The following is a 27,829-nucleotide window of genomic DNA, read 5'->3' as shown; positions in this document are numbered from 1 at the left end:
TCCTGCCTCAGGTTTTCTCTCCCGTCTTCCCAGTTTCTTTAATGTTCTTTTTATTCTTATCAGACATCCAGACCCTCTCTTTTATTTTTTCTTTCTTTCTTTTGTTTAAACATTGTTTTATTGACTTTGAGAGAGAAAAAGAGACAGGAAGGGAGAGAGAGGAGAGAGAGTGTGAGAAGCATCGACTTGTAGTTGCTTCACTTTAGTTGTTCATTGATTGCTTCTCACATGTTCTCTGACTGGGGGGCTCAAGCCAAGCCAGTGACCCTTTGCTCAGTCCAGCAACCTTGGGCTTCAAACCAGTGACCTTTGTGTTATGCTGATGATCCCATGCTCAAGCCCTAATCAGGCGAACCTGGAGTTTTGAACCTGGGATCTCAGCATTCTAGGTCAGTGCTCTAGCCACTGCACCACCACCAGTGGGGCCTCTCTTTTCTTTTAAAGCACCAGATTAAAATCCTCACATCCCATAAAGGCTCCCTAATGCCTCTCTTTGTACCAGCCCTTCAGCGTGGAGCACAGCTCCACCCTATCCCACACTCAAGCACATTTATCTGGTTAAGTCCTAATCACCCAAGGGCATCTCCTCCACCAGGGGGCTTACCTTGTGACTCAGAGCTCCCTGCACAAACCTCAAAAAAAGCAATTGTTGTGAGTTATAATTGCTCTTCTTGAAAATGTGAGCTGTACACTCTCTGTGATCTGGGACCCTAGCCCATGGGGAAGTCACTCTTTTCTGAAATTCTGTGACATTTTTGTCTATCCTGGTCATTATGCATCATGACAATCATTCATTCATTTGCTCCACAAGTGCTTATGGAGTCCCATGTGTCTGGCATTAATGGCCAGTGAGAATACAGCAATGAATATAATGAATTCCCTTCCTGTGTAGAGCTTACATCACAACAGAGGAGAGAGATGTCACACAAGTGAGTACATATCAGATAGTGATAAAGTCTATTGAAAAAAACAAAGAGAGTGAGGGGGATAAGAAAACTGGAAGGTGGGTGGGTAGATTACTACCTTATACAAAGTGGTCTATGAGACCTCTGCAATAAGGGGACATTTGAGCAGAGACCTAAATGAAGAGAGGCACTAAGCAGCATGACCAGGCCTGACGTTGTGGGCGTGTGACCAGCATAGGCACACAGAGCCCTGAGCTCGGAAGGGCCCCCCCATGTTTGGGGTTCCGTGCTTTGCAGTTGCCATCTTAATATTCTTAATAGTTTAATCATTGAATTTGTGTTTTGTAAGTGAAGTCCAAGGGGATTGGAGCCCCGGCTCATGCCAGCCTGGTTCCACCTCCTGCTGCCCAGGACAGATCACCTACCCCCTGTCCCCACGTGCTGAGGACCTGGGCACAGGGTGGGCTGCTTGCATCAGGCGCCTACCCCCAGCATACCAATGCGGGCTGTAACCACAGGTGCCATCGGGGTCTGCACTCACCCCCAGGTGTGTACCCTCATGATTGACGGAGTGCGACATAAATAACAGATAAAAAATACCATGACAGGTTGAGGGAGAGATAGTAGAGGAAAGGAAAAATTTTTTTTGGCCTTTTGAACAAGGAACATACATTTTTATCTTGCACCACTCCCAGCATGTGGCTGCTAGAAAAAGAGCATCCTGGCAGCAGAACAGCAGGTAGAGGATGAGGGGAGCCCCTGCGGTGGATGAATGTCGGCGGGAGGCTGGAGGAGACAGAGTGAGCACGTGCGAGGACACAGCAGACGGGCTCTGTGGCATGTGCATGAGCCACATCCCCCAGGACCTGTGTTCAGGAGAAGGAGTGAGGGTTTCAGGGAAGAGGTCTGAGGGAGAGGCTCTAGAACCCCTACAGTGTGTTCATGCCCGAGTGCGGTTACTTTTCAGTGATTAAATCCTGCCCTCACAATTTAAATGTAAGTTTCTAGAAGGCAGGGTCCATGCAGTCACAAGATGTAGCCCAAGGTGATCTTGGACATAAACTAATCCCACCCTACCTTCTGTCCTCCTGAGGAAATGACAGTCCCCTCATTAGAATCATGGAAATCCAAATGGTTTTCAAACTATTTCAAGGGGGATGTTGATGCTATTAAGTATGAAGTTCATGTTCCCATTTGGGAGATTTTGTCAGGTGTCTGGAAGGAGACGCGGGGTCTCACGGGGCTTGTTTGAGAGGTTCGGTTAGGAACACCGGAACGTTAGGCTGGAACCACAAGGATGGATCGCAGGCTCCTTCTGCATCTCATAAGTTCTGTGATAGCTCAGTGCCTGGCCTCTCTGAGTCTGTCTGTAACATAGAGGGGTTCTTACTGCTGTTGCTGGATTAGTTGTTTTAGATAACTCTGAGGTGTCAGTCTCAAACTCCACGTTCTTGTGACTTATTTGCTGTCCCCGTATTCTCGGTGTCACTCTCTGTGAAACCAGTGCAGATATCAGAAATCCAGTTGTTGGGTTCTCTGCATTTGCTAGCTCAGCCTCTGCATTTCCTGAAACAATATTTCTCAAGCCATGTCTTACCTTTTTCTGAAGGAGGTGTGTGGATAATGATGCTGGTTTGTCAGCCCTGATGGATGTATGAAATTTGATGTTTCACATAGAGGGGATTTGTAATGGCTGGGATTATAGGGAAATTCTCTGGTTCTCATTTTGAAGAAGACATTTAGAATTCTGACAGATCCCCTCTTGCAACATCTGGATGATTAATTTCACATCTCAAAGTAAAAATCCTCACTCTTCATAGCCCAGGCTCTCAAGCTCATTCCCCTAGCCTTTCTTGTTTCTGCCAGCTCCCAATCTTTTTCGTTCATTGAGGAATTCGGTGTCTGACTCAGAGATTTTGACATATCCCCCAACTTCCATGGCTAGCATGATCAACGTGGTACCTTCAGTATCCCTGTTGACAAGCCATGAGATCACTTGCAGTGTTCCTCAACCAGTTCCAACCTCAAGGCCACTCTCTAGAATGGTGTTCCCCAGAGTTCCATCATCTTAATCTCCACCACTCCATGTCTGTATTTAGCCTAGTTCACAACAATCCCTGTTATTTTTCTCTTGCCTGTTCTTTGATATTATTAAGAACCCCCCATTACCCCCTTCCTTGGCCTTTCCTACCCAGCCTCACCCCTTCAAGTACCCCCGCCACCGTTCCCTTGCCAGTGGTCTTCCTGCTTTGCCTGCTGCATCTACCCTGCAGGTATAAAACTTGACCTCAGTGCATCCTCTCTTCCTGCACCAGGGATTCTGGAACTGCAGAAGGATAGCTCATAGTCAGATGGCTTGGAGCTACTGAAAACTAAATGGTCTCCATTCTCAGCCTAGTCCCCAGCCCTGCTCAGCTCTCCTCTCACGTGGTCTGGTTAGATTCCTCTTCCATTCTCATGGATTCTGCTTATTCTAGACACTTACTGTTCTCTCTAAGCTACCTGCTCCATCAGTTGGGTATTAGAACTGTATGAGACTTTAAGGGAGATACTTTGTAAGTCAGTATATGCATACTAAAATGGCATCAAACTTCTTTGTAAAGAAATCTCCCATATTTTGGTTACATTGACTAAAAAAGCAGTTGGAAACCTTAATCAAAGCATTCAAAAAGTTAATGTGGCCCTGGCCGGTTGGCTCAGCGGTAGAGCGTCGGCCTAGTGTGCGGAGGACCCGGGTTCGATTCCCGGCCAGGGCACACAGGAGAAGCGCCCATTTGCTTCTCCACCCCTCCACCGCGCTTTCCCTCTCTGTCTCTCTCTTCCCCTCCCGCAGCCAAGGCTCCACTGGAGCAAAGATGGCCCGGGCGCTGGGGATGGCTCTGTGACCTCTGCCCCAGGCACTAGAGTGGCTCTGGTCGCAACATGGCGACGCCCAGGATGGGCAGAGCATCGCCCCCTGGTGGGCAGAGCGTCGCCCCTGGTGGGCATGCCGGCTGGATCCCGGTCGGGCGCATGCGGGAGTCTGACTGTCTCTCCCTGTTTCCAGCTTCAGAAAAATGAAAAAAAAAAAAAAGTTAATGTGAAAAACAGCAGCTCTTGAAGATTTTGCAATATTGCAATTATTGCAAACAAAACTTAAAATATACCCTACAAAAGAAACTAAACAAATTCAGTGATGAGAGCTCAAATAAGGTCTAAGAGTGAATTTTGAAATTCTGTAACTGTGCTTTGAGATAACTCAGTCTGTAGGAGGTACCTGGGTGGAGCGTCTACTTTTAATTAGATTATTTTATATCTGTGCTGCAGTGGAATGAGGGGGGGTTAATTATGCTGCAGCATCCACATTTGGATTAAAAATTATTAATAGATACAATTTATTTGACAAGGTTTGTCTTTTACAGATAGATATGTATCAAAGAAAGGCAGTATTTATCTAAGAAAGGTGGCGAAATGGCAGTACCTATAGGAAAATGTTTAGGCTGAAACACACACACATACACTTTTTATTTAATTAATTAATTTATTTATTTTTTCATTTTTTCGAAGCTGGAAACAGGGAGGCAGTCAGACAGACTCCTGCATGCGCCCGACCGGGATCCACCCGGCATGTCCACCAGGCGGCGATGTTCTGCCCCTCTGGGGCGTCGCTCTGTTGCATCCAGAGCCATTTTAGCGCCTGAGGCAGAGGCCACAGAGCCATCCCCAGCGCCCGGGCCATCCTTGCTCCAATGGAGCCTCAGCTGCAGGAGGAGAAGAGAGAGACAGAGAGGAAGGAGAGGGGGAGGGGTGGAGAAGCAGATGGGCGCTTCTCCTGTGTGCCCTGGCTGGGAATCAAACCCGGGACTCCTGCACGCCAGGCCGACGCTCTACCACTGAGCCAACCGGCCAGGGCCACTTTTAGATTAAAAATTTACAGTTAGAATTTCTCTGCTTAGCAGGATTTGCTCTGACTTTATAAGGTATTTTATTAGCCTGTGGAGAGTATTTTCCAAGTTAAAAATATTATGATCAGTGAAGAACAATTGAAAGTATTGACTGTTTCAAACTTGGTAGTCATAAAATACACTTGAAAAGTTTTTAAGCAATTTTATGTGAAAATAAAAGTAATAAACCCATATTTGAAAAAAATTAATTTTTTAGATATAGATTTAGACATGGATATGCATACAAATTGATCCAACTCTGTGAATATGTGCCAAGAGTAATTATTCTGTCTTTAGTATTTTATTTATTTATTATTATTATTATTATTTTTTTGTATCTTTCTGAAGTTGGAAACAGGGAGGCAGTCAGACAGACTCCCGCATGCGCCCGACCGGGATCCACCCGGCATGCCCACCAGGGGGCGATGCTCTGCCCATCTGGGGCGTTGCTCTGTTGCAACCAGAGCCATTCTAGTGCCTGAGGCAGAGGCCACAGAGCCATCCTCAGCGCCTGGGCCAACTTTGCTCCAATGGAGCCTTGGCTGCAGGAGGGGAAGAGAGAGACAGAGAGGAAGGAGAGGGGGAGGGGTAGAGAAGCAGATGGGCACTTCTCCTGTGTGCCCTGGCCGGGAATCGAACCCGGGACTTCTGCATGCCAGGCCGATGCTCTACCACTGACCCAACCGGCCAGGGCCTGTCTATAGTATTTTATAATATTTAGACAATAAACATAAAGAAGTGAAAATATTTTTTTAACATACGGATATGTTATTGAAATTGTTTGGAAATAACTTTATTGTAAAAATAGTTATTAAAAATTTTATAGGCCTACTAATGGGACAAACCACTCTGTCAGTTCATAAATAAAAGTGGCTCCTTTTACTCTCAGAAATGGATGGGTTGGCTACTCACTTATATAGCTGTTTTGTCTGTGATACTTTTTCTAACCTATCATCTCTCTGGGCTTTAAATCATTCCTTCCTTTCTGTTTTCACTGTCTCGTGCATGTTTTCATCAGGTTCTCTTTGCTCTTACTTGCTCATGTCCCTCTCTCTTCTGACTAAGCTATTTGGGAAAAGGCTCACCGTCTCATTTCTGCATCCTCAAGGTCTACCCCAACATCTGGAACATAATGGGTCCATAATGATTATCAAGCTAATCAATTTAGGAGTTTAGGTTTTGTTTTTTAAAGAACACTCTAATAAACCAACCTGTGAGTTAACATTTGTATTCAACATCGTCTTTTTTTTCATCACCTATCTGACAGCCATTTATTCAGACCCCTAGTGATTAAGCAAATGGGAACAAAAACATTTCAGAGCAGCTAAACACAGCATTTGCATTTATAATGGATGCATGAGTGTCCCCTGAAAGGGATGATGTTACCATGCCTACAGATGTGGCTTCTGATGCCTTAAAACAACAGCAACAACAAATTAAACCGTAAGCAAGACATACCATTAAGTGCGGAGAATTTTAATTTTTTTTAAATTTATTCATTTGAGAGAGGAGAGGGAGAGACAGAGAGAGAGAGAGAGGAGAGACAGAGAGAGAGAAGGGGGGAGGAGCTGGGAGCATCAACTCCCATATGTGCCTTGACCAGGCAAGCCCAGGGTTTTGAACCGGTGACCTCAGCATTTCCAGGTTGACGCTTTATTCACTGTGTCACCACAGGTCAGGCAAGAGCGGAGAATTTTTTGTCTTGGTGTGTGATGTGCATGGAAGTCACTGTTAAGCACACACCAGGCCCCACTGGCTAGTTTGTACCAACTTATGACAAGTCATAGAGACTTCTATGCAGGGATTAGGCCACAGCAGGAAATGTTTTCTAATCTGTTGGTGTTTTAAGAAGCAGTCATTGTCACTGGAAGAGTGGAGTTCCTTGAATTGACAAGGGCTTTCAATAGATCAGTGACCTCTGACTGCATCTCTGGAGGATCAGATGGGATGGAGCAAGAAGAGAGACTGTAAGTTCAGATGTGGAGTAAAGAAGTGAGTTTCTCAGAAACAGTCCCCACCAAAATATTTCCTCCTGGCCCTGGCTGGTTGGCTCAGCGGTAGAGCGTTGGCCTAGCATGCGGAGGACCCGGGTTCGATTCCCGGCCAGGGCACACAGGAGAAGCGCCCATTTGCTTCTCCACCCCTCCGCCGCACTTTCCTCTCTGTCTCTCTCTTCCCCTCCCGCAGCCAAGGCTCCATTGGAGCAAAGATGGCCCGGGCACTGGGGATGGCTCTGTGGCCTCTGCCTCAGGCGCTAGAGTGGCTCTGGTCGCAACATGGCGACCCCCAGGATGGGCAGAGCATCGCCCCCTGGTGGGCGTGCCGGGTGGATCCCGGTCGGGCGCATGCGGGAGTCTGTCTGACTATCTCTCCCTGTTTCCAGCTTCAGAAAAATGAAAAAAAAAAAAAATATATATATATATATATATATATATATATATTTCCTCCTGATTTACTCTAAGTTCTTTGCAACAAAGGACTCTAGCTATTGTAGGTAACAAGCCCTTGGGAAAAATCCTGAAAGGAAGTAGATGAATTTTTAAGACTTTCCTGATATAGTAGGAGAGTATTGCTTCATGTGTCTAAATGATAAAAAACCATGCAAATAATGGGATATTCTGAAATAATTTTTTTTCTGAAATAATTTTTAATTGACTACTTATTTTAAAAATCAGACCATGGTATGTAGTGAACAAGTTTCTGTAGCCATAGTGTGTAAAGAATATGTGATCTGTCACATTTTGTGTAAATATCAATATAATACACACTCTCATGTAAATGTGTTATCTATCCCCATTGGTGGCGATCCTTTCAATGAAAAGAAAAAACTAAGAGAATTTATTCAAAAGATGTTGGGACTTGGGCAAAATTCTTTCTAATCATTGTGCTTTTTAATTACTTATTTTCTCTTTTTTGGTGTTAAGATCTTCAAACTCTGCAAATATAGTTAACCCTGAATAAGTTACCTTTTCCTGTGTAAAATGAACAAACATTTATCCAAGGTAGTTAATTTATAATACTCCAGATAAAAAGGGGATTGAAATAGCTGCCTCCTGAGATTCCAGCCAGGTCTATAACTGAATAATGGTTGTAAAGGGCTCTTAAAGACTTAAGCCTTATCTTCTAAAGGTAATATAAAAATGGTCATTACTAACTCCACTCTCCCACAATTGTGGGACCTTTAGTAGAGGCATGTGTCTATTTAAAAACACCAGGCACACCTCAGCTTTAGCATCTTTTACATGGAGTCAGTGCTGAGGGATTGTCCCTTTCACATTTGGAATAGCCACCTGAAGTCAGTAATAACTACAATATTAACTTTGCTCAAATATCTGCCTTCCCAAGAGGTGCCATTTTCTTAACTGATGGTATGTTGATTCAGGCCTCTCCCAGAAAGCCCGAATTGTTGATCCTGTTTCCAGGAATTGTTCTCGAGGCACTGAATTATGTATGTTTCTATTAAGAAAGATCACCTCAAATTCCCTCAGCAGTGACTTACCCTCTCCACCATCTCCCTGTTCTCAATTTCCTGGGCTTGATAGAGAAATAATGACATTTTTGAGTGGCAGAAACAAAGTCATGAACGATTAAGTCCTGGAGATTACACAGAGATGGATGGACTGTCATCCTGAAGACAGACGAATGGCTAATAACAGGAATTTTAGACGCCTCAGGACATTCTTGCAAGAGAGTATGAGGACTATGAGGTACTCGGCCTTGCCTGCTCCTGCCCTTCAAGTGCATCTGATTTTGTTCCACCTGGGTCTGTGGGTGGCCAGGGGAGCTGTTGGGGTCACTGTGCAGAGGAGGAAACACAGCTTTGTGGTAGAGTAACAATGGCAACAGTGATACCTGGGAAGTGGCCACTGCAAATTGGAATACAGTAGATCCAGAAGAATAGTGTGTTTCTCAGGTTCCAGATACCAGTTCAGCCTATTTAGAAGTTAACATTGTTTTACACTTTCAAAGTTCTATCAATTATCCCACATACATATATACATGGAAATATTGTCCCCTGAGTGAGGCTACTTTGGATGCACTGACATGGGACGCTTGAGAAGATATGATGTTAATGAATAAGCACAGTGCACGGCATTGTGTAGTGTTCTGTTATTTCTGGTGTTAAACAAGTTATGCAGATGCATAGATGCTTTTCTGTACAAGAAACATCTAGATGAATATTTAGAAAACTGCTAGGGGTTGATTCTTGAAGGAAAGGTTGAGTGTTTAGAGTAAGAAGAAAACTTACTTTCACTATATATCCCCTTATACTATTTTAATTTCTTTTTTACCGTATTTAAATTTTTTAAAAATAGGCTGTATTTGTACTAATTCCCAGGGCTTTCAAACTTGTAAAAATCACTGACCGTATTTCCTTCAGCAGGCTGGATCTTCCACTAGCAATCTCAAATAGTAATTATTTTTATGCCACCAATCAAATTCTCACAGTAGTGAGCATCAATTGTCAGTGTGACAAAAAAATTTCATTTTGCTGTCACAATCAGAGCCTAAATCTTTCTCTGTAAAGATGCAATTGAGAAAGGGAGGTAGTTGTGCTGATGAGTAACATCAGATTCTAAATGGGAAAATGTCTGATATGGTGCATTTTCAGCATGGATTCATTTTTCATATCAGCCTTTGTACTGAGCCCTTAATGATCTCTGTCTTTAATTATCTCACTGAGAAATTCATGTTGATTCAAGATCAGCTGTTCTCTTTGATTTATTGATCCTATGCTCAGGAAAAAAAAAATCACACGGTTAAAAGAGCCTTTTAACACAGTGCCTCCTGTTGTGCCCCCCAAAATTGTGGGCCAGTAGTTTTTCTATCTGTTCTGTCCCTACTGTGTTTTATGTTTAGAGGAGATTAAAGATGCTGTTTAATTTCTATTATGACTTTAATGTACGATTATGGAGTCTTCGTGAATTTATGAGCTTCTAATTTTTGTTGTAATATGAAATGACTGATGGAGAATCGTGAATGGTGGACAAATACTAATAAAATTATACTTTCCCATGATCAAGTCACAAAACTAAACCAAAGGCCTGTGTGTGTGTGTGTGTGTGTGTGTGTGCATGTGTGTGTGTGCGTGCACAGGCATCACGGTAAAGCAGGAAGCAACATTGGCCACAGTGCAAGAAAGAGAGCCCTTGACTGAGATAAAGACTGCCACTCTCAATTCTGGGATAAATGAAAAAGAGAGGAACGGTGAACAGCTGTTCGGGGGTGCAGCGGCAGGAGAGCTTGGCTTTCCTGTTGATGAACTATACGGCTGTAACAGATTGTGCGTCTCTACCAATTATCCCCATGTTCTTCCCTCCCAACGTCTCGGGAACATCTCGGTTTGTAAACCCGGGAACAGTTTGTTTCCATTTTTGTGAGATTGACAGAATTTGAGCACAGCCATAAATACAATTGATTAATGACCTAGATATGTAGGTCTCTGTTTGCTAAAATTAGTTAAAAACAAATAACCACTGTACTCAGAAATGAACATGATAAGGAACAGCAGAAAATTATGGTGCGTGAACTATCATTTAAGTTTGGGCTCTGCTCAGAAAGTCTATTTTCATGATCTAATTTTGTTTTGTCTGGTTAGGAAATACCACTGTGGCATGCATCCTCTCAATTTCCAGAGTAGTCCCTTCAGGGACTGTTTCATTCTTTTCAGTTTTTATATCTCTCCTGCCACCAGGTGAGAGTGGTTTATGGTTAGCCCTGTTTGAGTTGATTGGCAGAATTCTATTTGGTATGAATGACTGAATCATAGTGACAACACAGGTCTGCTTTCATCTTTAACAAAACTTGACTTAAGAATAAATAGAAACCAGTCACTAATTACTAACCTCTGTTTAGCTTCTCAAAGAAGATGAATAATGAAGAGAAAGGTTTAAAGAATTACAAACAGCTTGATAGAGTTTGCTGCCTTAATATTACACTTTCATTTTAATATGGCAGTTTTTCCTTGCTGTATTTGGGTGAAAACAGCCTGGATCCTTTAGAGACACAAGTCAGCGAGGTGGTATGCATCCTTCAATGGCCCAGAATTCCTTTTATTTTTTTTAACTTTTATTCTTTTCCAAGTAAGAGGAAGGGAGATTGAGAAACAGACTCCCACATGTGCCCTAACTGGTATCTACCTGGCAACCCCTGTCTTCAGCCAATGCTCTGCCCATTTGGGACCATGCTCACAACCAAGCTATTTTTAGTGCCTGAGTTGGAGGCCCCACAGAACCATCCTCAGTGCCTGGGGCCAATGCGCTAGAACCAATTGAACCATGGCTGTGAAAGGAGAGAGAGAGAGAGAGAGAGAGAGAGAGAGAGAGAGAGAGAGAAGAGAGAGAGAGAGAGAGAGAGAGAGAGAAGGGAGAGGGGGAGGGGTGAAGAAGCAGATGGTCGCTTCTCCTGTGTGCCCTGACCAGGAATCAAATCTGGAACATCCACATGCCGGACCAACACTCTACCACTGAGCAAACCAGCCAGAGCCACATAATTCCTTTTAATTTCTAAAATGTTTACAGTTTTAGCTTGTCCTCAGATGTCTCAGAAATGAGTTATAGCCTCTCAGACATTTTTGTAGGAGGCAGTTTATATTTCTGAGAAAGAAACCATGAAGTTTCCTTCGCAGCTGCCTTGTAAAAGGCTTTAGAGAGGGAGATTGGCTCTCCACACCACTGCCTTCCAGCTTCATATGACTTGGATTAAACTGAAAGAAGAGAAACTAGGACCACACCATGGGGTAGCCATATTTTTTTTTTACTTGGGAGGTTTCCCCTAGCAACCAGCATTTTAATATCTCACTCAGTTCTCTCTTCCTACCCACTCCCTCTCCTTTCTAACAAAGCTTAATCTCTCTATTAACTGGTTGAGTATCTCATTAACTAAATAAAGTATACTCTTTTATGAACTATTTCTCCTTTTGGCAGTTAGATAACCTGCTTCATAAAGCGATTTTGCTTCTCTCTCACCCCCATCCAAAGTTTAAAATAAATTTTAACAGAAAATTCAGTTAAAAGCATATATAAAGTGGTTTTCTCACTAAAGTGTAGCTATTAGGAATTGGTTTGAACTGAATCTACTTTTTATAACTTAAAACGTCTTTATATTCAGTTTATTATCAAGTGGAAAACAAAATGAAGTTTACATTGGATTAGTTTATTTTTATAGTTCATTCTGATTTGGGGTTCACAATTTCATTGCAGAGTTTATACAAAGTAAACAAGACATTAACATACAGAGAACTCTCTAATGTGCAGAGATCATGGATGCTGACAGATATTTATATTGTTTTATGATCTGGTCTTGATAGTGGCATCACCCTGTAATCTGAGTAGTAGTCCTGTGCACTGAGACTGGTTGGTTCTCTTTGATCTCCATATGGCCTTCTTAGCTTCACTCAAGCTTTGCAAATGACCATCTGTGTACATGATGATAGACCTGATGAGAATTAGAGGAGACACCATGAATTCTGTTGTGCCAGTCAGTGTTTCATACAGTTTGTGTGTTGACTCTTATTATTTCTGTGCCTGTTGAAGTCAACTCAAGTCTTATCTTCTACTGACAACAGGTCAACACTATTGTTTCATAATGCAGACATTATGTTTCATGATCAGACAGGTATGGCTGAACCACTGAGCTCTGAAACAACAAAGAGGGTGTCTGGAAAGGTTTGCATCCTTTCCCCAAAATTCTTGAAGACTGTCATTAAAGTGATGTTTGAAACAGAAGGGCTGCCCCAGTGGAGTCCAAGCTCTGTGTTGATCAGGCGTCCCTGATTTGACTTCCCCATGTGTGGGACCCTCCTGTTTATCAGCAGGGCTGGCAGCCTCTTTGAGTCTACTCTTGAGGCGGCTATGAGGATGCTACTGATCAGTGCCGACACTAACTGCCACTGGAGGAAAAGCACGAGACCGACACACAGAGTTAGTTGCAAGAATCACACAGGCAATTTATTATTCACAAATCCTTTTGGCGTGCCTGGGTACAGCTTAAGGGGGCCCCGTTGGTGTGCTCCTCTCGGCTGTCTTTGGTCAGAGCTCAGAGGGGTGTGGAGACAGTTCACGTTCACGTTGTAGTCTGGGTGACTACTGCAGCAGGGGCCCCTCAGGTTTAGTACCTTTTCTGGCCAACGCCTTCTAACAGATGTCAGTCTACAAGATTATCACCTCAAACCACCTTTTTGGGAGTTCTTCGCAGGGAACCCCTTTTATGTTAATCTACTGAAATGTTTACATCAAAACACTTTTTAAGATGTTCTTATTTACATTAATTTACAAAGTTATGACATCAAGCCACTTCTTATCTATGTATACCTTCACACACACACTAACTGGGCTCTGCTCAAAAGTCAGAGTCTGTCTATCACATCTGCACACACTATATTAATTCCTATCCAGATGGCATAACTTTATTTAATTTCCTTAATTAATTTTAATATTATATATTAATTACTTTTCTATATCTTCCATATTTTTTATATTTCTATATATTTAATTACTATACAAGGGCCAATATATGTAATAATCTATTCTGTGAATAGATGAAGAGGAGCAGGAGCAGACCTTATAACCAAACCAACATTTATATCCTATATAAATTAAAGCATCAACACAGGTTATCTTATGATAGTGGGATAATAGGTGATTTATTTTCTTTTTTATATATTTATATTTGTAAACAATCACCCTGTGATATTTAACTTTGAAAATATTTAAGAGTTTTTAAAGTGTTGGGCTGGCTGAACTAAAGTCATGGCTAGTGTATTCACAACTCTCCTTCCTTCCCTGTCCTTATTCCCCTGAATTGATCTGCCTTCTTCAAAATGCCAGAGGGCTAATATTTTCTATTTGAAAAAGAGAGAATTTTCATCATGACTGTTCATTCTTCAGGACTCACTCTAGTACAGGTACTAGCAATGCAACTCACACTAGCTCAAGCAAAAATCATTGCCTCAGAACTAAAAGTCACCAGGTACAACTGGCTTCTGACACAGCTGGATTCCAGTCCCAGCCTGTTTCCATCTTTTAGTTCTGTATCCTCTTGGGTTTTTATTTTCAGGTGTGTTTTCTGGCTAACAGACATAGGGTTATCTCCTCACCCTGCAGGAAGATATCTTTTTATCCCCAAAAGTCACAGCAGAAAGCGGGTCAGAAACTCACTGCCTGATATCCCTTAGCTGCCTTCTCAGATGCCTATCTGTTTGCCCAGGCAGTGGGACAGGGCAGTTACTGTGGTTTCCACTGGGATTGTGACATCTCTGTTGGACTAGGGTCCTGGCCCAAACTTGTCATGCCTGTGCCAGACCTCTCTTCCTAGAGATGCAGCTATAACTCTAACCACTTGCTAAGGTTTCCAGCTGAGTGGATTCCCTGACTCTCCCAAACTATATCCATAGTTACCAACAACAGCCTGATTCTGCCCCATCTCACCAGCTTCACTCCTTTAGACACTGACATTCAGACCGTTGGCTACTATATTAGTTTCCTGTTGTTACTCTAAAAGTGGCCACAAAATTGGGGGCTTAAAACAATACGAATGTATTATCTCACAGTTGTGAGGGCTAGAAGTCCAACAGGAGCTCACTGGGCTACAGTGATAGTATCAGCAGAGCTGTATTCCTCCTGGAGGTTCTGGGGGAGACTCTGTTTCGGGGCCTTTCCCATCTCAGAGATGGCCTGCAAGACTGGGTTCCTAGGCTCCTCCTCCATCGTCACATTGTCAGTATGTATGTAATACCCTCCTCCTCTCTGCTCTCCTTTTCTGTCATTGTTATCTCCTATTTTGGCTCTTTTAAGGACCTTTGTGATTATGTTGGTCCCACCTGGATAATCTAGACTAATCTTTCCACCTCTAGATTCTTGATTTAGCCATATCTGCAGTCTCTTTGCTTTGTATGCTCACAGACTCATAGGTTGTGGAGGTGAGGATGGTGATACCTTTAGGGAGCCATTGTTTTAATACACCAGCCCCTGTCCCCAGGGCCTTCGGCTCACAGACCTGGCTCCTTCCACTTCAGCCCTGCCCATTCCCAGCTCCCTCCCCTCCCCTCTCCTCCATGGCCCTGTGGCCACTGCATTGTGACAACACATAGTTAATTACAGTGTGTCCGTAAAGTCATGGTGCACTTTGACCGGTCACAGGAAAGCAACAAAAGACGATAGAAATGTGAAATCTGCACCAAATAAAAGGAAAATCCTCTCAGTTTCTGTAGGATGATGTGGCAGCATGTGCGCATGCGCGGATGATGACATAACACTGAGTATACAGCGGAGCAGCCCACGGCCATGCCAGTCGAGATGTGGACGGAACAGAGGAAAGTTCAGTGTGTTCTGTGGCTCACTAAATTCAAATCCATGACCAAAGTGCAACATGAATGTTGGTGCGTTTATAACGAAGTGCCACCACATAGGAATAACATTATTCGGTGGGATAAGCAGTTGAAGGAAACCGGCAGTTTGGTGGAAAAACCCTGTTCTGGTAGGCCATCAGTCAGTGATGAGACTGTAGAGGCTATATGGGATAGCTACCTAAGGAGCCCTAAAAAAATCTGTGTGTGAGCCCACATAGAACTGCACTGAATAGGTATGAAACTGGGAGAGTTTTCCTTTCATTTGGTGCAGATTTCACATTTCTATCATCTTTTGTTGCTTTCCTGTGACCGGTCAAAAGTGCACCATGACTTTACGAACTCACTGTATTTTAGGTAAAAGGTGATATTTCATATCAGATAGAAGGGTCCACTGTAGTTAGGTGGAGTGCCGTAACATGCAAAGGACTACTGCCCGCTTGATGGATAGTTGGTCTGTTCCCTCTTTCTTAGTTAGGACACTTTGATTACCTACCTGCACGCTGCGCCCCCCCCACCCCCTCACCTGCCTCATTGAGACACTTAAGTCCTGCCCAGCTCTAAAATTGAACAGTTCTCTGATATAATCCATGTAACAATGTAGTTGATTAAAAAAAGATAAAGGACTAGTTCACCCCTCTGGGGATCCTGCCATGTGACATGTAGAGCTTGACTGTTTCCTATATTTTTCAGTAATTGTCCTGGGGTGAAAAGCTTGAAAATTGCTTTAAAATTATCCCAGGAATCTGGATGCCTGAAGAAATATCCATCTATTTAAGTTGTATATTCATATTCATATTTGACAATAATTGTCTTAATAGATGAAAGTGTCATTCTCTAAAAACTGTCATTTATTGGCTAAACTTTACTTGCAATTCTTGATGTTCTTCATTATATTTGGAAACATAAGAATTTTTTCCTCAGTAGAACCAGTTGTTCTAGTAATAAATTTCAAATTCTTGCTTTCACAGGAAAATAGAACTTTTGAAGAAAGTGGCAGTTTTACATTCAGGGTTAGAAATGGCTCCATTTGGCAGACTGGGTTATTATTTTAGGTTATGTATCTGCCCCGATCCTTTCAAAGTGGATCAGAGTTCCCAGGTAATCAGTTTGTCTGCTGTCACACTAATGCTATACTTTTCATTGTACATAGGATCCTCAGGTTACGACATAGTTTAGTTCCTAAAACAGTGATATAACCCAAATTTTGGTGTAAGTCGAAACACAACCTAGCCTAAGTTACTTACCTATCCTAACACAGTTGTAAAATCATAATCTAGAACATAAAGACACAACTAAGCCACAGAAAGAGGAAGAGTTCATACTGTGCTGTGTATTCTTCCGCTGCATGCAACCAAACCCATTCGCCCACATCGTACGTAAGTACAACACTAACAGCGTAAGCCGAAACATTCACATCTCAGTTTTTTTCAAGTTTTTATGTGAATGAGCGTCGTAAACTTGAAATGTTATATGTTGAGACTGTCGTAACCCGAGGACTCTTGTACTCAGGAGGAAAACATGATAGTGACTTCAGTATGATTCATGGTAAACACAGGTTACCTCAGAGGCAACATAAGCACAACCCAAAACAAACTGTAGGGATAATATGTTGATTTACCGAGAACTGAGAGGAAATGATGGAATTAGATCTGGATTAAATAGTCCTAAAATCTTTCAAAATGTTTTTACCTTTCCTATATCCTAGAACCAGAACTAGAATTTGGGATTCTCTAAGGACCATAATATGTTTTTCCACTTTTAACCCTGAGCTGCTACTCTGTTGCTAAATGTGGAGCAGTGCAGGTTAAGAGTAGAAATCTGGGTTCAACTTCAGCAGTGTTACTAAGTTTGTTGAGAATGCAACAGCGGTTTTAAAAACCAAGGTCAAGGGGAAAGACCCTTGACACAGGCCCACTGCCTGTGTTTCCACTGATGTTCCAGAGCCTCTGGCTCCAGTCTGGACTTTGGCCAGGCGTGGCTGGAGGTGAGTGTAGAGGCAGTGGGCTGGCTTCATTTTGGTAACCAAGTGGTGTGAAAGGTCAGTAGGCTTTGCAGGCAGTCTACAGGAAATGACTCTGGTAGTTTCCAAAACTATTAACTGCCATTCGGTTTACTTAGCAAGAATTGTCTATTTGATGGGAAAGCTTTTTATGGCCTTGGCCTGACTACTATTTACTGAAATAGAGACACCAGTTTCCTCAAGGTGGTGACTTTGTAAGTACTGCTCTCTATCAGGCTTGATACAGTTTCAGGTATGCCTAATATAGAGAAACATGTTTGTGAAGAAGTTTAACATGTCTGAAACATAATATATGCTCCTGAAATTTAAACTTTTAAATGTACAAAGTCACCAGGAATACTGACTGAGCAAACACTGAGCTACTGCTCCTGGGGAAACAGGGCTGGCTCCAGCTGCCTATGAGGCTCTGGACATAACTTTTCATCAGCCCATCAATACATCTCCTTGGTTTAAGTGTGTTTCAGTTTAAAGACCCCTTGTTTAATATATATATATATATATATATATATATATATATATATATATATATATATATTGTTGATTCATTAATATTGAATTCGGGGCCAACAGCACTATAACTCATGCCTGAATGAAGCCTATCAAACACGTGTTTTCTCCTAAGGCCCATCCGGCCTTCCTGTGCTGAGCAACACTAGACAGCACGTCAGCACTATGCTTGGGGCCCCTTTAAACAGTGAAGTCACCAAAAAAAAAGGGAAAAAAGACACTAAATAAACAGCAAAAATGAGACCTGTGTATAGTATGAGGACTGAAATAAGAAGGCAGAGTGTCACCTTGTCACTTCAGTCAACCTTGTGTGCATTGGGACTCAGATTTTTCTCCCCTTTGTTCATGTTTGCCAATGACCGCAGAAGAGCCACAGTATTGATTTCGGGGTTACAAAGAAATTTTAGCAAGAAGGCGAATTTGCACATGTGGATTCCACCAATATGAGAATTGACTGTACTCGTAGTTTGATATTTTTACTAAATATATATGTATTTTCTACCAATGAATAAAGCACAAAAATTAGTTATTTCCCCCCAAAATCTAGACTGGAGCCAGAGGCTTAGTGATATTAGTGGGAACACAGGAAGTGCTCCTGTGTCAAGGGTCTGTCCCTTGTTCTTGTTTTTATTTTTAAAGATTTTTTTAAATGTTTATTTTATTGATTTTAGAGAGTGAGGAAGAGAGAAACAGGAACATCACACCATCCCTGTACGTGCCCTGACTGGGAATCAAACCAGCAATCTCAGTGCTTCAGGACCATGATCTGACCAACCGAGCTATCTGGCCAGAGCTTGTTCTTGATTTTTAAAACCACCATTGCATTCTCAACACTTGAGCAACGCTGCTGAAGTCGAACCCAGATTGGGATTCTTAATGTGCCTTGCTTTACACTGGGCAACGGAGCAGCAAGCCTAAAGTTAAAAGTCAAGAAACACATTATGATCCCTGAAGAATCCCACATTCTAGTTCTGGTTCTAGTACTAGATCTTGGACATATAAAACATATAATTAATTTTAGAGATTTTTAGGACTATTTAACCCAGATCTGATTCCATCATTTCCTCTCAATTCTGGGTGAATCAGCATATTATTCCTATGGCCTGTTTTGAATTGTCCTTTATGTTGCCCCTAAGGTAGCCCGTGTTTTACTGTTAACTATGTTGAAGTCGCTACCATTTTCCCCTTCCCCTTGGGTATGATTGAAAATACATAGCTTTTCAATAGTTGGTATTTCCACTTTTAGTTGCCTGTAGCTTATTTTTTAATGTCAGTGAATTTCTCCTTCTAGGACTTTATTCACTGAATTATAATCTAAAACCTTCACTAAGATTGCAAAGATTTTAATTAATAAGTTAATTGAAATTAATTGTTATTATTTCTGTGTTTTTAAGTACACCCCTAAACAGAATTCAGACATCTTCCAGGAAGATCTGGCCCAGGGAGGAGGAGACAGGGCTGTGCCAGTTCTTTCTGGCTGGCTAAATTGCCTCATCACCCAGTTCAATTTTGTTTAAAGTAGTGTGGCTTCTTAAGTGACATCTCTGTGACAGACCACCCTGTTCTTTTCACTGCCACATGTTTCTTAAACCTTAATCTTCCAGTGAACTTCAGGTTGTTTGCCAGGATTCTCTGTATGAGCCTGGTATAAATCAAGGCAGCTTTATTTTTCTTCAAACACACGGTGCAATACTCACCTGCTTCTAGGAAGGAAATCTGGAGTTCTTGCCTGCTAGAGCGAATAAATCCCTGATCTTAGGGGCCTCACGTGACTGAAGCTTATTTCTCATTTATGTGATATCCAGTTGGAAGCCTGGCTGGGGCCTGGGGTTCCCCTGCAGTCACCATGCAGACTACCAGGCAGGCAGAGACTTGGCTGTATTCCACATGGAGATGTAGATAACCACCCAGCAGGAGGTTTGAGGAGGACCTAGAAGCAATGAAATCACCACCACCCCCATATTCCTTAGCTACAACTCACCTGTGTGGCTTCGTCTTACATGGGGGTGGAGGGCTGGAAGTATGGGCTCTGGCTGGGCTGCTGCCTCCCAGAAGCAGCACTCTGTCTGTGAAGGGGAGCGTAAATTTTTCACAGCCAGCTAGGTGTAGCTGGCATGCAGCCAGAGATTGTGCAGGATGTGGCTATCCAAGCCAGGTAGTGAAATGATATTAGAGTTGATGTCAACATTGAGTAGATAAGGTTGTTGGCAATATTTCTGTCAAATAAACCCTGGGTTCAAGCAAAACCCTTGTTAATGTCACACCTCTCAGGTGTAGAAGCCTTGTTCTCTCCATTTAGGTTTTAGGCAAATACAGGGCAGAGTATGGCAATCTGTTTTTGGTGCTCATGGGAGCTACTTGGAGACAAGATTCAGCTGAGCCTTGTGTGAAGAGGACAGTCAATACACGCAAATTGAACAAATGTAAGGATGGTTCCCTTTTACCATCGCGTTGTGGGCTGGACCTGTGCTGAGCAGTTGACGTCCGTTATCTTATTCTGTCTCTAACTCATCATTACAAGTCAGATTCTGTTACCACGATCTCAGTTTTACAGCTAAGGAAGTACAAATAGCACATAGCTCAGGAACAGCAGAACCAGGATTTGAGGCCAGGCCATTGGTTGGGGCCAAGGTGGGTGGGTGAAGAACATGAGTAGCACCCGGGATGCATGGGAGTGACATAGTGTCCCGTCTCGGTGCTTCCTGAGGGCTTCACATAGTGTGTGCCATGCTGACTGAAGGTCACTGAAATGCATTCTTTTAGATCCCTACCACAGAGGCATCCTTGTTCCTTTTATGTTGTTATGCTGGATGCTAGGGCTGCTGGGGTGTTACAGTCACAGAATCCTGACTTCACAGACAGAAAGACCAAAGCTCAGTAAGTAAATGGTTTTCCCAAGTAGGTCCCATAATAAGATCAGAGTTATTTCCAAAAGAGTTTGTCTGATTTTTTGTGTTCCTTCCAGGGAATAGCTGATCACCATTAAGAAGATAAGTAGTTGTCAAATAAACCTGTAATTTTCCTGAAGTTTTGTATTATTTTTTGGGTTAAATCTGTCGTTTGTCCAATAGCTGCATGATAAGCAATTTTAGTCAATACCAGTTCCTCTATCTCTCCAGAACTGTAACACAAATGTGGTAACACAGAGTAAGTCAGATGAGAGATGTGGGGAATGCAGCTGCTCTTTAATAGGCTGCAAGGGGCATAAGGCTCAGGGAGCTCAGGACAGTCTGTTTGGAAGCTACCAGACCTACAGTTGTCTTGTCTCCTGGTGACTTATGTCGACTGATAACACTGGAAGGGAAGGTGCTTCCATAGCACAGGAAGGAGCCATATCTCACTGCCTTGTCAAATAACAGCCTTTCAGATGGTGCCCAGACACTTTTTTAAATAGTTTGATTTAATAAAGAAGTGAAATGCCATCACAAAGTAAACTCTAATATTTATTAAAAGGTGTAAATTCCATAGATGAACCATCCAGGGTTTAATTCACTCTTCTTGGTCAGCCAGAAACAAACCAGTAATGTTCTCTGAATTATTTCTAGCTTTTCTGAAATGTGTGCACATGTGCAGATGGGTAAGGGACTCAACTGCCTCTCCGTTAGTGGTATTAGGTCACTCTTCTCCAGGCGTGTCCACAGCTGTGCTGTCTTCATCCTCTTTTTCAGCCTTTTAAATATAATTTTAAGTAGCATCATTTGGAAAGGTTAAAAAAAAAAGAACATCATTTATGTGCAAACCCTTGCTGTTATCAGTTTTTACATAAAGGTAGCTGATTATAATCAGCAGTCCCCCCACCACTGCTGCAACATAAATGAGTTTATTATAACAATTATATTACTACCTATTACTCAAGTGAAATACTGAGTGAACTTGACCAGAGACTAATGAAATGCGGTGTGGTACTCTGCTCAGACCCTCTGTCCGGCCATTGGCCTTGTCTGCCGTCACCCATCCTCCCAGAAGATGTCACATTTTCAAGAGTCTCTTATTTTCTGTATCTAAAGTGACAACACTCTTGAGGAAGAGATTTCTCCAAGAATGAGTCACTAGATATTGAAACTCAGGTGAAGTGCACATTCTAGATGATTGACAATTTGTAATATGACAACTGGAAATAGTGGGTTCTGTGAAACTTTGTGGGTGGGGGTTGGGTAGGACCTGGAGACCATCAGAGGGTAAGTTTGTTTGTGTAATTCCTTTAAATGTTTGATAATATTCATTTACACATCTCCCATGGAAAGTCTTTTTTTAGTGTATTATTTATGAGTTGAATATCACTTTTCTTCTTCTTCAAGTAAATTATTCCTTTGTGGTATTGGTGTTGATAGTAATATTGGTTCTAAAAGCCTGAAATAAGATCTGGTAAAAGTTGTTGGGTAGAATCAGAATACAGCTGTCTCTATTGACCATTATTTCTGATCAGTAGGGATTCGGGATAAGTCAAGGCAACTGATTTATGCATTGCTTAATTGGTGGTTTGGGAATATAGATTCTTTTTTTTTTCTAACTCAGATCTTGACCCACCATCACATATTATATCATTTTGGTAGATTATAACTGGCTTAAAAAAGAGAGAGAATTGAATAGAAAATAATAGTGTACCATACTTATAAGGGTAAGAAAATATTGTTTTATGCATTTTTTTGTATCACATGAATGTGTGTATAGTACATGCTGGTTTAGGAAGACTAGCCTTGTCTTTGGTTGTGAGTGTGGCTATCTCTTTCCGTTTAAACAGCTACTTCTGTTCAAAGTAAACAAACAAAGGTCATTGCTGTAATGGGGACTTAAGCCAGAATTCCGTTGCTCAGCTCTTGCCAGGGGTTGAGACACACTCTCTGTGTGTCTCATCAAAATATGACATATGGCTGTGCTGCTCTAAGAATAGCAACACCCCCCCCCCCTAGTTGGTGTGCCTACTGGGCAAGAAAGGTTTTATCAAGTTGGATTAACTGGAAGGAATGTTAGCTAGAAACTCCTGATTTTATGATTTAATAGTAGTTGAACATCTTTATGAGAGGCATAGTAATATTTCAACATCCTTATTAGCATTTAGTTATACAGAAGTCATTTAGTCATTATCAATTTAGGAATTACAGCATCATCATTCTGAAATGAAGATCCACAGTACCACAGTGTAACTGTGGATATAGATGGTGGAAAGATCTACTTTTCACTCATTCCCTTATTTATTCTTTAATACAAGCATTTTATATATTATTCTATAATATAAGCATTTTTTGAGCAGCTCTATATGCTGTGTTTGGGAACCACAAAGATAATGGCCTTGGTCCGATAGGTAGTCATACAATGGCAATCCAGGATGGTAAGTGTTAATTAGAGAGAGAGATTTATAAAGTCATCTGGGATTTTAAAGGAAGAAGGACTAACTGTTCAGTTTGGGAAGACATTATGCATCACCAAATCTTTAACATAAAACTTGACTGGAAAATAAGAGTTTTCCACTGGGAGAAAGGTAGGAGTTAAAGAGGGGACAGGGCATACAGCTGACTCCAGAGCACAGCCTGGGGTGTTTCATTTACTCAGCATTTATGAACTTTGAGTATCAATTGCCTCTTTCTCTTAAAATTTGAGTTCAAGCCCTGGCCGGTTGGCTCAGCGGTAGAGCGTCGGCCTGGTGTGCGGGGGACCTGGGTTCGATTCCCGGCCAGGGCACATAGGAGAAGCGCCCATTTGCTTCTCCACCCCCCCCCTTCCTCTCTGTCTCTCTCTTCCCCTCCCACAGCCAAGGCTCCATTGGAGCAAAGATGGCCCGGGCACTGGGGATGGCTCCTTGGCCTCTGCCCCAGGCGCTAGAGTGGCTCTGGTCGCGGCAGAGTGACGCCCGGGAGGGGCAGAGCATCGCCTCCTGGTGGGCAGAGCGTCGCCCCTGGTGGGCGTGCCAGGTGGATTCCGGTCGGGCGCATGCGGGAGTCTGTCTGACTGTCTCTCCCCATTTCCAGCTTCAGAAAAAATACAAAAAAAAAAATTAAGTTTAGAAAACAACAATTTTGATTATTCAAAGTACCAATTAGTGGAGGTCTGGCTAATTAAGGTTAAACTTTACACTACTATACCAGAAAACAGGATTATAATAATGTATTTTTAATAATGATCAATGTAGTATAAATGTATTTTATTTGTTGTTGTTAAACTCTATATACTTTTGTACTGGTTCTCTTTAATAGCACCAATTTTCTCAGATTTTACAGATATTACAGACGGGCTGTTTACTTCTTTTTATTTGTTATATCGAGAGTTTACCAATGATTTTACTAATCGAGAATATTATCAGGTATTAAATATGAATGATTTGTTTAATGGACTAAAGCTTATTTTAAGTGACCTCAATTATATGTTAGGGTCCCAATGTTCTCAGGTCGTGCAGTAAGAGGGTAAGCTGAAAGCCACCCTTCCACACTGCAAAGTGAATTTTTTCCTGTCTCCAGTCTTGTGGGAGTTTCTTAGGCAGTATTAACCGGTCAAATACTTGATTTTTGGAATTATGTAACACCGACAATTCCATTCTACATACCACTACCTACAGATTCAAATTCTTTCAAAACCCTGTGTTGTAAAATTAAAGTGAGCGGGGCCTTGAGGTCCAGTTGAGAGATGCTGATTGTGGGAAAGGCTTCTTCAGTTGGATGGGGAGCAATCATTGGTTCATGGCTCTAGGATTCTATAAATTTCTTAGAGTGAGTTCTCCTCTTACATCCTGAACCAAACTCAACATTCATAGGCAGATGGTTAGTAACAACTTGTGAGACATAATTAGTTAAAAATATTACTGTCAGAAATATCTTTGAAGATTAGAGCTGTGGCTTTACCCAGGCCACCGCGTGACGTCTCGGGCTCATCTGTGGCATTTCCTTTATTTCCTCTTACGAGCACGGTGAGCTGCTTAGAAAACCTTAGAGGGTGATTAGTTTTGGAACTTATTTACAATTTTGAAGGGATTGTCAGAAACCCTAGACAGTATGAAAATAATACAGAACTCTAGGAGTAAAAATCAAAGTTTTATTCGTTAGTAGCCATGGTCCCTTGAGCAAGTGACTCAGCTTCTGAGCAGAGGGTTCTGCTGCTGTTGTGGGAGTACCTGCCTCGCCTTGCTCAAGTGTCAGAAAGAAAAGAAATTACAAGTGCACGTGCTTCACGATGTAAAATTGAACCCTTGGGTGCTCAAGTCAGCAAGCGCTGCCAGTCTTTTGTATACCAGGCGTAACAAAAGGGCAGGATAAGATCAGGTAGCAATGGAGGCTGCAGACACTGAGATGCTTTGGGGGCTGGGATGCAATTTCATCCACAGAGATCTGAACTGAACCAGGGTTCAAGTCCAGGTCTGCAAATCAGGAGATCTGAACGCCAGAAGGAGCCTGAGATGACTAGAGCCTCGGGTTAGGGAGAGGAGTGGGGAGCTGCCTGACAGCAGTTGTGAAACTGGGAGTAATGGGACAGGAACGACAGAGGAGGCGCCGCTCTTCGCAGCATCCCAGTCGGTGGCATTGCCAAGAGGGCTTCCCTGACTCTCTGGGGGCTTGAATTGTGATGGAGAGAGGGAAGGGATGGGGACAGCCCAGCACAGGTCTGCTCAGGGTAAGACCTTCCTTCTGGGGGAGTCACCTTGTGGGGGTGGGGGTGGGGCTGGTGAGAACCTGAGTGAGGCTGCGGGAAAGCCCACGTAAAGCTGTAGCCTCCCCAATGATATAATGGAAGTTTAAAAAAAAAGACAGTGAGGGTTTGTAAGGATGGAATACATTGTAGCTGAGAAAATTCTTGGCTGAGAAAATGTAGGGAGAGTGCTAAAGCCTTTGTTGGAAGGTTTTTGTTTTCTTGGTAAAAGGAGATGGGGGTTGAGGAAGGTAGCAACTGTTCCCCACCCCTTTGCAGTGTGGAAACAAACAAAAAGAAAACTGTGTCATGCAATTAAGAGTTTGAGGAGGAAAAGTGAAATACGAGGCTAATAAAGAAGTGAATGCATTCTCAAATCTCGGCGGGACACAGATCTCTAGAATGGAGGCTGTGGCCGGAGCTGAGCTGCTGAATCAGACGGGGAAGCTGTTTTTTCTCTCCGTAGCTGCAGGGGCGGGTGGTTTCTTGCTCCCCTGCAGTAGCTTCTGTGAAGATAATCTATTTGCTCAGCGCCCTGGGAAGATATTAGGCAAATTTATGATTCAATCAGTTTTAAAATATTTCTGCAGAGTGTTGCCACTCTGTTATATATAATTTAATTTTTTAGTTGCTGGCGGACTTCAGGCATATTTAACAGGACATTTTGGCTTTTGATAGGAAGCCAGTAGGAAAGGAATTAAAAAAGTGGACTAGATGCCCAAATTCTTTGTTTTAAGTTCTGGCAACCATATTTACATTTATTTTGAAATTGTTTTTGTTCCTAAGCTTATCCCACTTACATAGGGACTACCTATAGGGCTCTTCCAAAAAAGAAAAGGAAAACACTGACAGTCTGTGAGGAAGAAATGAGGGAAAGCCCCTCACGCTGACACAGGTGCCAGGTCAGAGCTGGCTGACACTGCGGTCTTTTCTGATTCTGCTTATTAATGAGTCGTTTGGACACACTGATGATTTCTTCCTGTTACCTAATGAAAATCAAAATGCTACCTGATGGGCACCACTCACATGGTAGCTGGGATTTTCAGTGTTTTCTGGAACTGTTTAATGACCACATGATCATTTGTGAGGCTACTAAAGTGTCCTACTAATTTTTGTTTCCTCATCTGTGAAACCATCTGCTCCTATTATAGGAGCACTCCAAATACAAAAGTAGACACCTTTATTATTTGATTTAATACTTGGAGCACCAAGATAATGAATGCACTTTGAAAATTGGAAATGTCACAGGCAGAGTCTTATAGATTTTGAAATGGCAGCAGTACTTTGCATTTGTAGATTGCTTTTATATTCCCAAATGGTTTAGTTAGCTGCCCTTTGATTATCTTGTAGCCTATTTGCAGCCTCTACCCGCCCTGACTTTCCACCTCTTCTCTGCAAATAGAACAAAAAGTATCATTTTCATTTTCAAATGTAAATTATTCAAGGCCTACAATTCTAGCTATTTAGCAAAAAGACAGATTCTAGTCCGCAGGCCTCTTGGTTCTTAATCAAGGATTTATGCCATTAGACCCAGCCTAGGGGACCTGCTGTCTCTCTGCAAGATTTGGGTTTACTTTCATTTTATCAGTGGCTCAAGGGCAAGGGGATATCTCCTCATCTGATTTCAGTATCTTCTTGTGATTATCCAACATTTCAGATTGTATCACAAAATGCCTCCTTCCTCTCCCTCTTACTTCACTTGTTTGTTCATTCCTTAGTTCCTTCCTTCTACAACTATTTGTCCTATGTCAACCACCATGAATGCTGAAGATAAAACATATCTATATGAGCACGATACTATCATTGCTCTTCTTGTCATTTGAAAGGCGGGAAAAGAGAAACTGATTAGTGCAATGACTTTCTGTCTTCTGGAATCAAGATACATGTGCCCTTTAAAAGATAAATCCTTTTAAGGTAGCCAACTCATTAAAAAGGCTTATAAGAAATTGGAATGACTTAGATGTCTTTGCTGCCTTTTGTTACCAAACACCCTATATCTAATTTTAGACATGCGCTAATTTGGGACCCAACTTCTTCATCATTTGATTTGGTCAATTAGAAAGGAATGGCAAAGGTATAATCCCAATCGCAGGATTTCTGTTAGAGGTGGTGTGAAATTGTTCTCTGCAGTAAAAGGTGGCATAGAAATTAACATCTGGTGGTTGGTCCCCAAGCTTGTTAACTTCTCTGAATGTAAGCCCCTGGAAGACTCTATTGTTAAATAGAAAGGTGATCTGATTATAGGATCAGAGAGGTTCTCCCATTGTTTTTCATTCAACAAGCAATTATCCTTAGAAAAGGAATTCCTCATTGTCATATAGTTGCTATTAGAAAAATACAGCTGTAGAGGTAATTGTGGAAATCCTTACTCCTAGAATATCAGTCTGTCCATAGCTCTTTCCAGTAGTTGACATGGCTTCTGAGCAGTAGTTTTTTTGTGTTTTTTTTTTCTGTATTTTTCTGAAGCTGGAAACGGGGAGGCAGTCAGACAGACTCCCGCATGCGCCCAACT

The 27,829-nt window shown here is 42.2% G+C and overlaps 1 protein-coding gene and 1 non-coding gene across 4 annotated transcripts in view; both read left to right on the top strand.

Annotated features, from left to right (window-relative positions):
- Positions 1-27,829, top strand: part of CAMK1D (calcium/calmodulin dependent protein kinase ID) — a 537,115-nt gene that overhangs the window by 311,434 nt on the left and 197,852 nt on the right. The window lies entirely within an intron of this gene.
- On the top strand, positions 3,586-3,661 carry TRNAT-AGU (transfer RNA threonine (anticodon AGU)). The gene has a single exon. It is a non-coding gene; the product is annotated as a tRNA-Thr (tRNA).

This window comes from Saccopteryx bilineata, chromosome 5 (genome assembly GCF_036850765.1).
Source record: "Saccopteryx bilineata isolate mSacBil1 chromosome 5, mSacBil1_pri_phased_curated, whole genome shotgun sequence".
NCBI classification, from domain to species: Eukaryota; Metazoa; Chordata; class Mammalia; order Chiroptera; family Emballonuridae; genus Saccopteryx; species Saccopteryx bilineata.
This window is presented reverse-complemented; position numbering and strand designations above follow the sequence as displayed.